Consider the following 17,465-nt stretch of genomic DNA (forward strand, 5'->3'; position numbering starts at 1 on the left):
AAGCCCATTCTCTGAATGATAGGCTATTCCGATCAATTTGCTGTAAAAACGATGAAGATTTTGAACGTCTTTTACTCCATACTGCGGTACGATGACTGTCCAAAGGTACTTGTTTGAGTCGTATTTACGCCCTTTACGATGCCGTCATCGAACACCTGTCTACCATTGATCAGCAATTGGCTGAAGTAGTGAAGCCATTGAAATATGATATTGCTTATTTAGCAGACATTTTCAATGCAATGAATGAAGTGAACCAAAAACTTCAAGGAGAAATGATCACTCTTGTCAGGTGCAAGAGTATAATAACCTCATTTATTTCGAAGCTTCCTTTCTACAAACAAAATTTAGGCCGAAACATCCCATCGAATTTTCCAAATCTCAGTGAAAATGATGTCACGGAAGATGAACGACTGAAATACTGTTTGAATTTGGATTGGCTTGAGAAAGATATGAGAATTCGATTTGCGGATATTGTAGACCTCCATGTTCCAGGTTGGGTACTGAACCCGTTTTCTGCAAAAGTTTCAGACATTGAAGTTGAACTTCAAGAACAATTAAAAGACTTGCAAAAGGACGATGAAGTTAAAATACACTCCATGCAGGATCGATATGATTTATTTTGGTGTGAGGCATCTGCCAAATATCAGCTGATTTGGAAAGTAGCAAAAATGTGGGTTTTGTCATTTCCCACATCGTATTTGGTTGAAAAAGGATTCTCGGCCGTGACGATTATGCTTTCAAAGCGAAGAAACCGATTATCAATACATGAGCGGGGAGATCTTCGTCTCTACTTAACCAAAATGTGTCCAAACATTCTTGAGCTATGCGAGAATCATCAGAAGCAGCCGTCCCATTGAATTAATGTCCATATTAATCATCACTTTCGTCTGATAAAATTTCTTTTGGGAGAAACTGTCGTGTTTTCGTCGTGGCTTATAATATCTGGAGTGAGGGGTGTTAAGTCGAAAAATTTGGTTTGGAAGCCGCTGCAATACATGAAGCGATCCTTGAAAATCACCATAACAGTCTGTTTTTGCAGCTTTCCTACTGGCGTGCGAGTGCCGTGCGTTTGTATGCACATGCTTGAGAGCGAATTAATTTCAGAATATGCCGCTTTATATTATCAACTATCCTACCCAGTAAGAGTCGGACATATTCGTAAACAATGTTACTTATTGACCGAAGGCAGCAAAAAAATCTTTCATTGGCAAAATTCTTTTGGTTACATACGTCACGTGCAGTGATGAACGATTAGATACGTTGCCGGGCTAAGATAGCCTGTAAAATACTATAAAGGAGAAATTTCAGTGACATCAATCTCAATCGACGACTTTTTTTGTAATGAACTGATGAGTAATGTATATGGTTGTCTGCACCCTCTCTATGTCATGCATGCCTGTAATTTTCCACGAGTCTGTGCGCGATTCGTTGGACAGCCGTGCTTAACGACTACAAAAAGGTCATCACTTCGATTGGACTGCCGAATTATCCAATTTTCTCGTTAAATTTGTGGTCCTAACTACAAAAAGGTCATCATTTCGGATTTTTGTGCGCAGAGACCGTGTCAGCACTACGCAAATTGCGCACGCGGGTAGCGTAGCTTACAGGGAACAGTTGTCACAAGATGTCGATGAAACTCAGATTTGGGTCGCCTTCTTATGGGGCGGGGGGAGGGGGGGGGTTGGCGATGATAATGTTTCGAGCTGGATAGGGGGGGGGGGCGATGATTAGAAAAAGGTTGGGAATCACTGGTCTATATGTATTATGGAGCTTTTCACATTGTAAAGTGCATCTTTATCGCTAAACGAATCCTTTTGTCGTTGATAGCTTACCTCCACACCCACCTCGCTTTCGTTGGTCGTTGGACCATTAGAATTGTATTTGTATCTTGGTATGTAATCGCTACCGTGTCATACTGGTAGAGTCCTTGGCTCCGTAGTTGAATCGTTGACTGTCGTGTCGATAATATCCTAAAGCTTTTACCAACCAGGGAGGCCCTTGTAGCGTACCTCTCCCTGATTACAACGATTACCCGCACTGATCATCAATCATCCTGCTATTTGTTGCCGTTTGCGAACCTGTGTTGGGTCAGTCGCTTTTAGTCCCCGTCGGAAGAACATTGCCGTTGTTTTGAGTTGTTTGTAATAAAAGACTTACGCTAACGTGTCAACTTTATTTACACCGAGCCGCGGACCAAGAGGAACTATACTATACTAAGAGCTATACTACCAACACCATTATATCCGCGGGTCAGGAAAGAATTGCGTTCAGCTGTATACAATTTGTCGTCAGGTAGTGAGGGTGTTTGTGCATTATGTATTCCATACTTTTCGGTGCTTACAGAGTTTATCATTAACGCCGCAGATTATAAATACCTTTATCACCGGCTGATACAGATTGTATAAATCAGCGTGTCGTATGTCAGTCACCCTCAAATTAATAATAGTAATATTCTTTCATAATCTAAAACGGACTATATACGGATGTCAAAGATTTAATTACCACATCATATATGCTCTTATCGTCGATTATATAAGCTAATACAATATTGTCTTCTGAAGGAAGGTATGTTGTTTTTCAGATTATTCGAGGCAGTGACGCAAACACTTTTTCCTGCTCATCAAAAACTCGGAGAACCAGAAGTGCGATTTGAGCCTCAACCAGTGATTAACTCCAGGTCATATTGCTTTTCCGGTCGATATGCCCACTTACGTCTCACCCGCAAGCAACGTGCGATTTAATGTGTATGCAGCATCACGAACGGGCCAGAAGATACTTCGCATTGTGGAGTCTCATTCCGAAGCCATTATAAGAGAAATACAATCGATGCCACGGAACGTACTTCCGGGGATTGCATTCGACGAGCAATATAGCCCCAATCAAGCAACAGGTTATGTAGAAATGGCTATCCTATCATCGAAAGTATAAGCTTATTGGTCATTTCCACTGTATTTTGTCTTGTTGAATTAATTTCGTAGGAAAAATATCAATAATGACTTTATAAAATTAAAATTATTCAATATGATAACAGGGAAGAAAAGAGAAATTACACGCCAAGGATCGCATATTGCATTGACGAAGACGGGATTTTTAACGTTGAACTGGAAACAACGGCATGGCAGAAGCTCTAAACAGTGCATCCAAGCTACTAAAAAACTATGACATGGAGATATAGGGGAGATGTGGTACCGATGGATCACTGGGACCGAAAATACTTTGAAAATTCTCTATGATAATTCCATGATTACACTCCGTGAACTTGTCTACAATTGCATGCTAGCAACATCTTTCTTCACATACAAAAAAATTCGACGTGCGCGAACTATGGGGTCTCTTACAGATGTTTTTTGTTTTAGGGGTGTAAACTAAATTTAGATCGACATATATATTTTTCTTGGTAACCTTCAATACGAACAAACCAGCAATCATTTTTATTGTGAAGTCTAGGGCTTGTATCAGGCTATATAATGGAACCTATAATTTTTTTCAGTACTTTCCTTGAGTGGAATTTTTTTCGATTCATGTACAAAATTAGTGGGGTGGGCACCGATGATACAATAGCCAAATCAAGCAGAATAATCAAGCATACTAATCATGAAACAAATGAAACATGACTACGTACAGAAAAGCTTTATGTAATAATTGCATATGATGTTTTATCGCTATAACGAGGTCTTTGGAAGTGACACTGTCGATTTTCGGGCAATGTGTATGTAACCTCAAATTTATAAGTCCGAGCCTAAATCGAAACGTGATTTTATGACAACATTTAAGTCAATATTAAATCTATTTTTGGACGGTTGCGACCGAAAATTCTTCTTTGGCTTGTTGTAGCTTAGATTATAATACTGAGCAAGAAAAGTTGTCACATCTGCGTTTTTTAGGGTATATGTGTCATAGGTCCCCGGGTCGTGTGCCATTGGACCCACCGGGTGGGGACCGATGACACGTTCGAGCAACAAATTTTAAACGTCCATAAATATTTTTTGAAAAGACGGATATTCATGTATATGTGCGCGATAGGTAGAGCTTGTATCAAAGTGCTGAGCCAGCAAAAGATATGCTGTTTTCGGCTAAACATTTTGGGGCCAGCGATCATTTTCCAATTTTTGATCCATCGGTACCACATCTCCTCTACCTCGCATTTAAAATGGCTGGTTTCCAGAACCTGGGAAACAAGGATATATACGGAATTATACAAGGTATATTTCCGTATTACCAAGGATCCAATAAAGGGACATTCATGGCATACCGAAGATATGATATTCATGTGCAATTGTAACCAATGCGATTGCGTATGCAGGAACTGTAATTTGTGTTATTCATTTGTTTCAAATATAATTCGCTCTCAAATTGCCGACTTGAAAGCTTATGACTGTTAGCGTAGCAGAACATATTTTGTATCCAATCTTTACCAGAGTAGCATACAGCTCATGACATGACAACTAGTTGTTCAATTCTGCCGAGAACGGGTAAAACTTCACCTCACATGGGAATATTTCGATTGACTTCGAAATGTTAAAAAAAAAATTCTTCTGTGATATAGCCTACTCAACCATTTTTCTATAATAACTTCAAGATAAGCTGCTATTTCAGGGGTGGGAAAACTTTTCGGCTCGCCGGCCGCATTCAACATCTGAATCCATTCACGGGCCGCACTGTATTAAATCTGGTTTAATAGCTAAAGCGCGACATTTTTATTTAATTATATAGGGACTGAAGCATTACGGATATGATATGTGTGTATCTATTTAAAACTATTATCAAATAATAGTGTACACGCTTCAGAAACATAGACAAGATTTAAACTGGACAATACGCAATCTGGTATAATTTGGGATGAAAGGCGGCGATGTAAATTCTTAGAAGATGATGTATTTTGAATATGAGGAAGGACCTGTACGTTGATTTGCTGATTCTACTTCTGGTTTAGCTCCAGGACAGGCAATGCTGAGTGCTTTCAGCATCATAACCATTAGGATTGTCCAAAATTTGGAAAATCTCAAAAATGTTGGGTATCAATGTCTCATTCTATAGATTATTGATGAAAAACAGCAATGAGCCTGGAATAAGCTCACAGGAAAGTCGTTAAGATTTGTCGCAAAGCGTTTGAAAGTAGCTACCGGCGAGTGGGCGTTCCAGCGATCATAGAACGGCATCAAGACTAGTAATCACGAAATCACGGCTCTCAATTGGCTAATCGGCTATGCTCAGTGGCGGCTCGTCCTATAGGGCAACTGGGGCATTGCCCCACCTAAAATTCTGTTCAATAACAATTTAACCATTTATAGACGCACAGCAATCAATACATACCGAGATCACAGCGAAACCCGCGTTCTTATTGTGCTTTCACTTGCAAATGCCCATACATAGCGAAGTCTCTGCGAAAATCGAATTCTCTTCTGTGTTTTCGCTTTGAGAATGCCTAGCCGGGGCTTGCCCCGGTAGCGCTCATAACAAGCTTTCACTATCTATTCTCTCAAAGCCGCGCACAATAAAGAAACCGTGATTTACTCTCTCCTATTCGTAAAATGGCCGAGCAACCGGGGCAAATATGCCTGTCGCCCCTAAGGTGTGATGTAACAATCGTATCTATATCTGAACTCGGTTACCTTAATATGCGTTGAGTCGACCTTTGCTGGTATAGGTCGATTTTGACTGTGTTTCGCACCATGATAATTCTTGAAACTTGGTATGATATGTCGTGAAGGTAGTATTTAACACTGCTCCAAGTTTCAGGCTTGCTACTTAAAGATAAGGGTAGTAATTCCGTTTCCGAAGTTCAGTGTGTGCTGATCTATCATGTACATTGTACAATTGTACATAGTACAGCAAACAGATTTTACTCAAAAGCCAGTATTGGTCTCCATTGATTTTGACGATGTTCTATACCGAGATCGGTCATGACATTTGGCACGGTAAGTGTTAGTATCGACCGCTGTAACAAGTTTTAAGTTTGTCACTGAACTATGTGGGTGGTAATTTCGTTTCCAAAGTCGAGTAAGAGCTGAATCTTCATTTATCGCTAACAAATTTACGCAAAAGCCGTTATTGGTCTATATTGATTTTAACGATGTTCCATACCTAGATCTGTCATGAGCTTTTGCACGGTATGTCTTGATTTTAGTATCGAACGCGGTGCCAAGTCTTAAAGTTGACACTCAATGATTGAGGCAGTTATTTCGTTTTCGAGGTCGAGTATGGTAGAGATGCGCGCTGATCTGATACTTAGCCTACCTACGTCATTGCGGATCTCACGCAAAAGCCGGTGTCGGTCTGTGCTAATCTATAGTCTGCGTTCCCATAACGAGATCGGTGATGATATTTCCAATGGTATATCTCGATGATCGCATGAAACAGCTAACCAAGATTCTCGGTTTGCATTCAAATATTCACATAATTTTATGTTCGCCAATATCCATTTCACTGTGAAATTGTGGCCTTCAAACCATTTGCTTACAATCTTCTGTCAAATGCGATAGCTATTTCATTTTCGATGTCGGCTAACAGCTGATCATTCGATCAGCCTATTCCTCGATCTATTTTAGTCAAAGTTAGGTGTTCGTCTGTTTGTATTGATTTTGACAGTGTACCATACCGGAATGGGTTATGAGCAGGCCGTGTTATTTTTGGCATATGACAAAGCTGTCAAAAAATAGCTTATTTTTGGCATTTTTCAATTTTTATTTTTGGCAATTTTGGCATCGCCCACCAAATAGATAGTTTCAGATTCGAATTAGTCATAGAAACGCTTTATTTGAGTCAGTTTATCAAAAGAAACCACAAAATGTGCAGCATCCACTTATAATCAGTGCCAACAAACAATACTAAGACGATGAAAAATCCTAGCGATTTCATAGGTTAATAATATCAAACGAAATCACAAAATTTGCAGTATCATCTCGGAATCGTTGCCAATAGGCAAAAAGAAAGAGAAGCCTAACAAATACTTCCAACACCTGATTGCTATAGCTGTTGAATAGACTCATATTGTCTACACTGTAACAGTGCTTCCAAACTCAGGTCGAATCTGGGAAATATCGGCTTCAACAGTAGCCGTTCAGGGAAAGAATGTAGCCAGTCCTCCAAAAAGGTTTTCAGAGCTTGAAAATTTTTGGAGAGCCGAACCGGCTTTCAAGCATCATGAAAAGAAATCACTTCGCTAGTGACATCGATCTCATCGCAGAAAGAATTTTCTTCCCAATACTTTTCCAGGAGTTTCCTGTCTCTCAACACATTCTATTTTGTAGCCCGACCATCCCATCTCCTTCAGTCTATCGAGATATTTACGGAGGACTTTTCTCACTTCAGGTGGCTTTAATATTACCAACTCACATGGAAGAGTACTGGGAGTGTTCGCTTGTTTAAGAACATTAACACAACAAGACACTATCTGGCAAAACGAGACTGCAGCTCAGAATAGCCAGACAGTTTGTTGCGTCACAATGTTCAACTCGATCACAATGCAAAAATCGTGGTTGATTTTGGAGGTTCCAGATCCATGAGCAGAATACAATCTATATTTTAGTAATCAGTACAGCGGCAGCTTTCCATTGATACCCGTTTTATCAAATTTAGCGCTCGGCAAGCGGGTCAAAAATGGTCGTAAAATTGCCTTTGGACAAATGGAAAGTATGACGTCAACCAAATGCAGTCAGCCGTTCAATCTCGCTGTGCCCACATCATTTGGGACACCATGCTTTCACCACTAATGATGAGTGTGCTGAACCCAGATTAAGAAACGTGCCCTTCACACACGATTTTCTCGCTTGTATCGCGGTCCCGTTAACATAACACCATGAACGAACAATACGCTATTGGCAGGCCGTGTTATTTTTGGCATATGCCAAAAATTGCTTATTTTTGGCATTTTCAAATTTTTATTTTTGGCAGTTTTGGCATCTGGCTCCTGAAATGCCAAAAATAACACGGCCTGGTTATGAGATTGCGTATGCTACTTCTCGATGATTTCTTGTAACAGTATACTAAGTTTACGGCTTTTATTCATGTATTTATTGATTAATATATTTTCCAACGGCGATTTCGCAGCAGACTTATAGACAGTAAGCCGTATGTGTTGTGTCACATTCTCCAGTTTCAAGGCCAAAATGTCCTATGTTGTTCCGAGAACCGAAGTTCCGAGGCTGCTGTCCTTAGTTCTTCAAAGACCATTCAAATTGATGTTCTGGATTCAATATGACAGGCCCAATCTATGAGATAACAATTGCGTATGTGTCCGAACTCGTTGACCTTTCCAGTTAGGCTTACGCAATCTCTCGAGTTTGTTTTGTTTTTTGGGGTATTCATGGTGTTTGTCGACTACTGTGGTCATTTACACCAGGCCGATATTCTTTGTATTTTTCCGTAACTGCCGACTTATAGCACGGCCCACCTCTAGGCTTTTGTAAGACACCGCTGACGCGGATGAGGTGGCGAGGAGGAGCCTAGGTAAACCTCCAACACTTAGATATCGGAATTCGGAAGTCGACCTCGGTCGGACTCGAACCCGCACCCATTGGTGTTGTAGCCGCGGATTATACCACTGCGCTATCTCGCCACTAATCTCTCGAGTTCTAGTCATTGGAATTAGTCAGGTCAAGTCAAGCGCGAACATGAATCGTATTGAATCTTTGCTGCGTACGTAGTTTACGCAGTTGCCTTTAGAGCGAAAATGAGAGGTCTAGAAGTTGTCCACTGTCCAGCCTATTGATCCAATCGTACGCCGGGTGCCTCCGCTTTGGTTGCCTATTATCACCTGGTCGTAACCAGAGATGGCCACAGTCCGGTTCTGGAGCCGGAGCAGGATTTCAATGTTTTTTTTACCTGGCCGGACTGGATCCAGATTTTGAATTTGGGGTGACGGTCGGATTTTTGCCGGATTTTTTTGCTGTGATATGATTAATTAGCATTGTTCTGGCAGGATTTTTTCGGATTCCGAACTGGACATTCACCAGCCGGATTTCTTTGGACTCTGAATTTCCAATTGCAAGCCGGATCCGGATAGATTCGGATCCCGAAATTTTGGAATCCGCCCATCTCTGGTCGTAACCACCAGCTCAGTGGTCGTAACACACCAGGATCGTGTACGAAACACTTTCGGACGGGCTTAGAAAAATTAGGGTCAATCGATTTGCGTAATCTCTAACTCTACCATGAAATCATAACGCATGCTACTAAGGATGACCTGATACTTGATTCGTGGCATAGGGCGATTCTTAGTTCACGTTCATTTTGTAAAATAATCCTTTGATTAAAAATAAATGAATGAAACATTTGTTACCACACTTCAAGTCACGGCTCACCGGCAAACCTCTCGCGGCACCTACGTTAAAATCACTGTTGTCGGGAAATTCATGTGACCATCATAAAGTTACTTTTTTACGTTGGAAAACGCCATTGTGACGTCATCTTGATAAAAGTCGCTCGCAGCCCTTGCCCCACCACCCGATATTGTCACACTGTAAAAAATAAACATGGATTTTATCATGGAAATGACATGACTTCCTCTTTCTCATGTTAATTCCATGAAAACACCGACATGGTTTTAAAATCTCATGTTGACATGACAAAAACTTCCATGATGGGACATGATGGGAGCCATGTCTATGGTTATCAAGTAAGAGTATCACGTTGAGCTTTAGTGATATCATCATAATTATTATCATCATCGTCACTGAGAGAGAGGAAGAGAGAGAGAGAGAGAGAGAGAGAGAGAGAGACAGAGAGGAGCGAGAGAGGGAGAGAGAAAGAGAGGAGGGAGAGAAGGAGAGAGACGAGATAGAGATAGAGAATAGAGCAGAAAGAATAGTGGGGGAGAGAAAGAAGGGAATGAGAGCATATAGAAAGGAGAGAGAGAGAAAGAGAGAGGGGAGGGGGAGGGGGAGGGGAGGAGAGAGATAGGGGAGAGAGAGGGGGGGAGAGATAGAGAATAGAGCAGAAAGAAGAGGGGGGAGAAAGAAGAGAAAAGGAGCATAGAGAAAGGAGAGCGAGAGAGAGAGAGAGAGGGGGAGGGAGATGGGAGGAGAGAGATAGGGGAGAGAGAGGGGGGAGAGAGATATCAGACTTATTCTCGTTTTCACCATTGAGATGCTTTGACGATTGAGATGCGATAACCATGCTATCCCTGAATGCTGAACGTTGAGCCGGATAGCCACGGATACCAGTTTTTTAGTCTTTGGTCTGACATGGCCGGGAATTGATCATATGACCTACCGATCAAGAAGCAGGACGCTTTACCATTTCACTATATCGCTATTTCAGCTGAGTGACAAGTAAACATCGTTACATCCTCACAGGATATATTGCAATACACAAACATCGTGATTCGTACAAAGCTACATCATCGCACGCAAACATAGCCGTTCGGTTACGGAGCCATAATGACTCCGGATTATCTGGTTACAAAACCAGTCATGCGTACAGTATAGCCGTAGCGTTCAATTCAAAAGGATTGCAAAAAAGAGGAAGTTTGATGGAGTTGGTCATTTCATAGGTTGTCTTTGTCAAAGTTGCAAAGTTTATGGCTTGTTGCTGTATTAAGCCGTGGATTGGATGGTAAGTATTGATGTATTTATTGTTCCTGTCTTCGTTGTAATATATCCGCCGAATCTGCAATGCGTCACTAGGTATAGTCGAACCTGAAGCAACTTAGTCGTATTCAGTCAGATACCGGTATATAGCGGGAACTGCCAAACGACTGCAAATAGTGATCAAAGTTTACTGCGTATCCATTTTTATGTAGTTGTAGATCATGTGGTAGTTGGTAATGCGTTAGTAGTCCTAGACGTTTCACAAGCTTCCTTGCTTTTATTTTGTACCGTACTGGGCAATATTAAAGTGAAGTATTTATCTAACTGGAGGAATATTCATCCTGAGGTGATTGAAAAAACTTCAGCTTTAAAAAATATGGGATATCATGCTATACTCGAGCCTAGAAACTAGCCCTAGAAATATGAGAAACTGATGTAAATTTGTATTTTACAGATATACATACTGCAGTTGTTTGTAATGTCACTCCTGTGATATTTGTGACATTGAAAATGAGGCTGCTGGAGATCATGAACGAGTGATTACAGTGGATCACAGATCTGAGATAGCTGAAACTGTGAGAACTGTATTTTGGAGTAATATCGGGGACAGTATATTCAACTTCTATATTACGACGAGGCATTTGCGTCGTATGATCTCTCGACAATTCAAGATAAAGGAGTAATACGACTAATCTTGACAAACGATGAAAGTAAGTAATTATTACCACAAATAAATTGGTAGGCTACTATACTAGGATTACACTCTTAACGCATATTCGAAGGGTTGTTTCGGGGTTCCGAACGACACTGATTACAAATATAACCTTGGTGTTTTCAAATTGTCTCTGGTTTTGGTGATATCCCATGGGGTTATTTTGACGAACGTCACATTTTCACTGTATGGTCCAGATAAAAAAAAACGGCTAAGAAATTAAATCTACTTGTTATACTGAACACTGTATTGAATCAAAATGCAGTAAAATAATTATATTTAGGGTAATTGGATTTACTGTAATTTTCCATGTATACTGCGCAAAATTTTCACGGTTTTTTGCCCTAAAATCGGGGGGTGCGTCGTGCGTATTATACATGGAAACAACACGCTGGAAAAAAATCCCTCTCGATAAAAAACTTGAAATCACACCTATCTTCATTCTTCATGTTTGTTTCCAATCGTGCATCACTTTCAGCCATCGCGCGTAGTAATTAGTGGGAAGCGTGTATCCAATTAACGAGAGCCGTGTGCAAAAGCACGCGATCTCCTGCTGAGTTGGTTTGCCGTTTGTACGCGAGCAAAATTAGGTCACTAATAGACACTCGTGCGTGGCAATTCTCGCCAATTATTCGCGTCAACGACCGGCCCCAACAATCGCATACGCAATTTATACATACACAAGAGGCCATGTGCGCAAGATATAATCGCTTGCGTAATCAGTCGCATCTCCAACAGACCTGTTGCGCATGACATAACCGTTAGCCTAGGCGCAATCGCATCTGTAATAGGCATCGTGCGCAAGATGTCGGTTCTTTGGCCTAAACTAACTCGCCGCCGGCGTCGCAGGCTTTGGCTACTATCGTTTAGAGACAATACCGGTAATTGTATGATTAGCAATCGCATCTGTAAAATGTCTTCTCGTGCTCAAGATGCCGTGTCGCTAGCCTGAACTATCGCGCCGCCCGCCTCGCAGGCTTTGGCTGCTATCTACTATCGTTTAAAGACAATCCCGCTAATTGTATAATGATTAGCGATCGCTGTGTAATGATTGTTCAAGAGTGACATCGTATACGAAATCGGAACTATTCATGTACTGAAATGCAGGGTGCGTACTATACATGGGTACAGGCTTTTTCCCAGAATTTACATGCTATTTTAGGGGTGCGTATTATACATGGGGGCGTACTATACTTGGAAAATTACGGTATCATAATTGGAGTATTTTATAGATTATTTCTCGAGAGACCACATCATATTTAGAGTGGTGCCCCTTTAATTTCAACCTTGCAATCGATTTCTTACAAGCACGTTGCTATTTTTGCGCTGAAGAGATATTTCCATGGCTAAGCCAAGTATTATCGTGACTCTTCTATACTTGTGCAGAGAAAGCTGTTTGCAAAGTCAACACATCTACCCTTCCGAAGACGAACTTAGCGTCGACGAGCATCAAAAGGAAATAAGTCAGAGTGGAAATAGAGGGTGCCAGATGAAGAGATGCTGCAAGATGGAATGAGAGGAACTTTTAAATCAGGCCGTGACAGTGTCGTAAATGGAACATCAGCAAGAATACTGATGGAGAATGAAGATCAGTTTTGACCCATGCTCCCTTGGTAGGTACAATCTAACGCAGTGGTTTCAAACACAACATTGCCATGATCGAGTCAACCTGCGACTTTGCAACAAACTCACAAAGAGTTCGTTTTACAGAATGCTATGATAGTACAAAACAAACTACATATATATATTCCTGAAATAATTTACGATAGTTGTGACATATCCTCGACCACAAGCCTGACCTGTGCTTAAATTGAGACTACTGATAGTACTAAAGGCTCCTGCAGACAAACTTAATTGATTAGCTATGATGTAAATCTGTCACAATGTTCAGATTTTAGAAGAAGTGAAAATGTGTTGCCTGAATCAAGCCTGCTTGGATGTTGACTTGACCTCAAAGATTTTGGAAAAGACTTGGAGCTGTGCACTCAGTCTCCTGCAACCGCAAGAAATTCCGATAGAAATTCAAAAAGTTATGGGTAAGTAAGATACTTTCGCAAATTTAGTTAGTTGGCGGTCAATATCTGTCGAGTAGTTCTAGTCGCGGACTGTGAAAGATGATTAGTTCAAATTTTAGTTGCGGGTTTCTTGAAGTGAGTAATTCTTGTTCCAGCTTCGCAGTTGTGTAGGTGCTTAATAACTGAAAAACAAATGTCATCGCGAGGGTGGGTTGAAATCGAATAGCCTACCTGAGTGATTCCACAGATCTAGTTATTTCAGGGATGGGCAATTATTTTTCTCTGCAGGCCACTTCAGTAATAGAAAGTAAGTTGGCGTGCCGAGCCGAGCCAACATGTTCAGCTATATTCTCCAGTGTATTGATTTTATTTATAAATGGAAAGCAGTGAATTACATTTTTAATAAATACGTCTCCGTGGATGTGTTGATATTAGATAGCCTAATGAGAAAAGTACGGTTAATTAACGAAATGAAAATTTATATTTATTTTCCCTCCTAATTCAAGATAATGTTAAACATGATACATTTTGAATTCTCTGTAATCCGGGTTTTTATATCAATACATAAAAAGGTAGGCTATATCTTAACAGTGCGACTTGAAGAAATTGACATATATATATCGGTTTCGGCCGACATGTGGCGGTACTTTTGGTCAAGATTTCCTCGTCGTTGAGCTTTTTTGCAGCACCCTTCGCAGAGTCACATGTTAGCCGAAACGTCATTGTTAACGTCTTGGTGTGTCCTGACGCGGCGGCCGACGCCGAAATGCTGATCTCTACAAATTAGCTGTTCTTGCGGGTAGAGTGGTACCCATATTATTATCAAAACATCTAGTCACTATATATCGCGCGAAGAAAATTTGAATTAAGTTTCATAAATTATAGGATTTATGTCCATTTACGAAGTAATTTTTGGTGCTTCGAGCTCGGGCCCTCTCCATTTGAGGGGTCTGGGATGCGGCAGTTGCGGCCCTGTGTTTAGTGCTCCATACCATCTTTGCATTTCAGCTTTCGACATTCTTTTTATGATGTCCATTCACCCTTTATGTATGATGAGGTCTCAGTCAAAACGCGCACTTACAATGGCAACAAAGAAGGTTTGAACCAAACTATACGGAAGGAGTAACTTATTGTGACTTATTGTTACGACTTTGCTACATTGACTTGATTTTAAATCTGGATTACGCATACAAGCTTGAGAGGGACGTACGCTATGTAATCGCGATATATTATTGAGCAGGTTTCAAAGTAAATCAATTTCCATTCCAGCTCAGTTTATGCAGCTTATGGTTTTATTCAGCAATATTCAAAAGTAGGTTTTATGTTTTTAATTCCAAAAAATGGCCACACGTGCTTCTCAAAATAGCGGGGCTCACTTTGCCCATGGCTGAGTTCGATGTATTATAGTTCGTTAGTTGCGGATTTTCAATAAGTGTCCTCCTTTCCCGAATCCCAAATATGATAACCCTACCTTGTAAGTAATAGTGGGCGATGCCAGAGTTGATTTGAATGCAAAGTATTGGAATTTCGGCACACATTCATACAGCGATGACATAACACGTCGATTTAGTGGAAAAGTGATATTGTTTCGAGTGAATATTGTTCAATCGGGTTGTTCAGATTTGGACATTTTTTTGGAAACTTGTTTTGCAAAGCTCAAAATGATAGTTTAGTACAGGGGTTCTCAACCTGGGGGGCGTGAAACATCTAAAGGAGGGCGCGAAGAGGCGGTCACCTGAAAAAATATTTCGCGCTTCGCGCGATTTACCTCTATTGCACGCATGTTTCTCTCTATATAGACCAAATTTCATATTTTTTTTTCACTCATGAACATCCATAACCTTCCATACCACCAAACAATCTGTTGAGGTTGCTAGCATCCCAGTGGGATTTTGTGATATGACGATAAGGGGGGCGCGAAATTTTTCACCATCAAAAAGGGGGGCGTGTCTAAAAAAGGTTGAGAACCACTGGTTTAGTACATAAAAACACTTTTACAAGCGATTTGGGTCATCTTCATCGCGATCTTCTTTGCCCGCAAAGCCCCTCAGGTCAATTCTCCTTACTACTGACGATTCACCATGGTGTTTACGTCATATCTTTATCTGTAGTGATGACCGTGTCACTGGTTTGGAGCTTTTGTGAAGTTATCAGTTGTAGACGGCTATGTAGGGATGGGAAATATATCTGTTTTCATAACTGTACTGAAATACAGTCCTATAAATGCCAGATGTATCTTCGTTTTACCATGTACAACCAATGATTACCGGTGAACCCAGCCCTCGGTGAACCCAGCCTTACAAACTCAGCCCTCGGTGAACTCGGCCCTCGGGAACTTTTGTAATTGAGTGTATTAACAAGTATTATCATGAATTATTTAACTAATAATGTTATTATCAACTGATTTGTCGATCTTGTAAGGAGGTCAGGGCATGCGTGGATCACGCAGTCACGGCGTGATCAGATCACTTATTGCGCAAGCACCAAGCGCGGCCTTACAAACTCGGCCCTCGGTGAATTCCGCCCTCACGAAATTTTGTATTCACCGGCAACCCTAATATCCCACCTCCGGCAACCCTAATATCCCACCTCCACCAACCCTAATATCCCACCTCCGCCAACCCTAATATCCCACCTCCACCAACCCTATTATCCCCCTCCCCCAACCCTAATATCCCACCTCCGGCAACCCTAATATCCCACCTCCACCAACTCTAATATCTCACCTCCGGCAACCCTAATATCCCACCTCCCGCAACCCTAATATCCCCCCTCCAACAACCCTAATATCCCACCTGGTAACCCTAATATCCCACCTCCACCAACCCTAATATTCCCCTCCCCAACCCTAATATCCCACCTCCGGCAATCCTAATATCCCACCTCCGGCAACCCTAATATCCCACCTCCACCAACCCTAATATCCTACCTCCACCAAACCAAAAATATCCCAGCTCCCAGCTTTAATTCAAAATTGTTCGGAGGGCGGAATTCAGCGAGGTTCATAGTATTCGAGAAACACCATGAATACCACAAAACAAACAAGTAGAGTATGTGAGCGTCGCGTTATCTCCCCCGCTTAGTCAATCCGTGAATACAAAATTTCCCGAGGGCCGAGTTTGTAAGGCTGGGTTCAGCGAGGGCTGGCCCAGCAAACACAAGATATGTTATAGATATACATATTATATCTCTCACGTGTTCAAAATATATCCTAATAATATGTATTATATATATAAATCTGTCGACACATTAAGATATGTATATGATATCCATATAAGATGTCTAAAAGATATCCTGAGAAGATATCTATTGTATATATTCTAAAAATATATCAATTCCCCATCCTCATCAATCGTCTTCCACAAAACTTGATTCTAGCTGGCCCTGAACTGTCGTCGGTTACATCCTGCACTTCACATGAAAGTAAACCAACCATTAATTTTACAAATCATGCATTACTTTTACTTTTGTATTAAACAATAAGCAAAAAATTGAACCAAGCAATCAATACATTGGACGCACGTAGCATCACTATACAATTGGATTATATATTCATATTGAAATAAACCCGTATATTTGCAGCCGACACTAGTCAGAAGATATTTACTTGCGAAGTGCTTTTTTGCTTAGTTCAAGTGTTGATTTTGAGACGAGTGATGTGTTGGAATGGACCCGAGTACTTCCAGGTGACATTCGTCAGCAACTAGTAGAGAGTAGAACTTGTTGATCCTATCACCAAATATGAAGTCATCGGCATGAAATTTTGAATAATCAAGGTGATCCACGCCAGTGACGTCATGTTTGGTGATACTTTCAACAGGTTCTTTTCAATTTTCTACTACTTGCTGACGAATGTTGCCGGGAGGCATTCGGGTTTATTTGGGTAGCAATGCATTATTCGTTTGGGAGTCAGCGCTTGCACAGAGTAAAAAAACACTTAGCAAGTGAGTAAAATCGATTGAATTAGTGCGGAGTTGGACAACTAGACAATTTTCAGCTTTTTCGAATTAGATTGGAATTACTGACATTCAACAAGTTCAGTTGATATCAAATCTCCTGTCTCAGTTTCAAGAAAATCAGAAATTCGATTAGGATCAAATAAGATCATTCCGCAAATTAGAGTAGAATTGAGCAAATAAATATTTTAGAAATTAGATAACCAGAATCTCACTCCAATTACTGAAATTACACAACTAGAATTATCTAGTT

General features: G+C 40.8%; 2 long non-coding RNA genes across 2 annotated transcripts in view; both read left to right on the forward strand.

The window, feature by feature from the left end:
* LOC145457646 (uncharacterized) overlaps positions 1–17,465 on the forward strand; it is a 379,671-nt gene that overhangs the window by 195,597 nt on the left and 166,609 nt on the right. The window lies entirely within an intron of this gene.
* On the forward strand, positions 10,011–13,581 carry LOC145457391 (uncharacterized). Its single transcript, XR_013920869.1, has 3 exons — positions 10,011–11,239; positions 12,628–12,854; positions 13,133–13,581. It is a non-coding gene; the product is annotated as an uncharacterized LOC145457391 (long non-coding RNA).

This window comes from Botryllus schlosseri, chromosome 15 (genome assembly GCF_051294905.1).
Source record: "Botryllus schlosseri isolate E-star chromosome 15, Bs_hap1, whole genome shotgun sequence".
NCBI classification, from domain to species: domain Eukaryota; kingdom Metazoa; phylum Chordata; class Ascidiacea; order Stolidobranchia; family Styelidae; genus Botryllus; species Botryllus schlosseri.